Here is a 1,898-nt window from a genome sequence, read left to right on the forward strand (position 1 = left end):
CTGAAAGAAAAATTATAATGCAGTGGTGACCGTCACCAAATGCACATGATCTTGTCCTTGGAGCAACCCCATCCTCTAGGGCAGCTGGATAGTCTGCAGCTCTTGCCTCTTCCTGGCAGCAGTGGAGAATGATGTGCGGAGCAGAGAGAGCAGCTGCCTTAGGCAAAGGTGGTTTCTTGCACATGCTGCGGAGGTAAGTGCAGGGCAGAAGGGGCTCCTCAAACTGGGAAGGCAGCCCATTTAGGAAAAAGAAAATGGGTCCTAAACCTCTCTTGCCTTGCAGGGTTATCTTCGGGAGAAGAAAAGGCCAGGGAGAAAATCCTACACAAATCCGGAGCGGATTCCCCAAGGGACAGCACCCTATACGCCTCCTTTTGGCAACTCCTGCAGTCCAGCTGGTGTCAGATGCCTTGCTTAGCTTTCCTTTGGACCACATCAGCGAGGCCAAGAGGAGGGTTTTGCAGCCCAGGATCTCCACACACACTGCCCAGGCTTGTACCCTGGAGAGGGTACAGTGGTACCTCTGGTGTGAACGGGATCTGTTCCGGAGCCCCGTTTGCACCCTGAAGTGAACGCAACCCACGTCTGCGCTTGCATGGGTCGCAATTCGTCGCTTCCACGCATGCGCGTGATGTCATTTTGACCCTCTGCGCATGCGCGAGCGGTGAAACCCGGAAGTAACACGCTCCGTTACTTCTGGGTCGCCGTGGAGCACAACTCGAAAATATTCATCCTGAAGCTACTTCAACCCGAGTTATGACTGTACTTCTGAACCAACTGCAGGTTCTAAACTATCCTTGAGGGTAGCCCTACATTAGGTGCCTTGCAATAAGCTACACCCTGTCCCGGTCCAGGAACGGCAGTCTTTCTCCTGAACCGAATGTATTTAAAGCTGCTTTTTTTGTATTTTTCACATCCGTAATGTGAATAGAGTTGTTAGCTGTTGTCAGCAACCGTCTGGCCTTCTCTTATCTCTTTAACAGCAACATGACCTGCATAAATCAGCCAGTAGTACTTTTCAAGATACTGTACAGAGATAAGCAGAGGTAAGCAAACCAAGCTTCTGTCAAAGGCACAGAAGGAGGAAGAGCAGGGGGCCCATAAAAAAAGTTGGCAGCCTTAAGAGTACACCTTAGATTGTTAAAGTGTATACCACAAAAGTGGAAGGTGTGGCTTTGAAAAACAGGTGTTTGAAGAAGAAGAAGAAGAAGAAGAGTTTGGATTTGATATCCCGCCTTTCACTCCCTTTAAGGAGTCTCAAAGCGGCTAACATTCTCCTTTCCCTTCCTCCCCCACAACAAACACTCTGTGAGGTGAGTGGGGCTGAGAGACTTCAAAGAAGTGTGACTGGCCCAAGGTCACCCAGCAGCTGCATGGGGAGGAGCGGAGACGCGAACCCAGTTCCCCAGATTACGAGACTACCACTCTTAACCACTACACCACACTGGCGTGTGTATCCTGCACAGTGGTGTAGCATGGGTTGTCAGCACCCGGGGCAAGGCAAGTAATTTGTGCCCCCTAACCCGTGGATTTGCGCCCCCTAACCCTAACCCCCAGATGTTGCACCCGGTGCGGCCGACCCCCCTGCACCCCCCACGCTACGCCACTGATCCTGCAAGTGACCTGTGCCAGAGAGCCAGGATGGACTTCATCTCCCTGCTCAGTGAGTACACATTGAACGTCAAACTCAGGCTTATTGCTGTGTATCGTGGGATTAATGAATTATTTCCCATGGGGAATTATGATTTTATTAATGTTAGTGGAATGCACGTAGTGTAATATAAGCAGGAAAGCAGTAGCAGCCACAGGGAGGCTTTCCTCAGTTGGTTAGAGCATGGTTCTGATAATGCTAAGTTTGCAGGTTTGATCCCCGTATGGGACAACTTCATATTTCTGCA

Source organism: Podarcis raffonei, chromosome 17, assembly GCF_027172205.1.
Source record: "Podarcis raffonei isolate rPodRaf1 chromosome 17, rPodRaf1.pri, whole genome shotgun sequence".
Taxonomy (NCBI): Eukaryota; Metazoa; Chordata; class Lepidosauria; order Squamata; family Lacertidae; genus Podarcis; species Podarcis raffonei.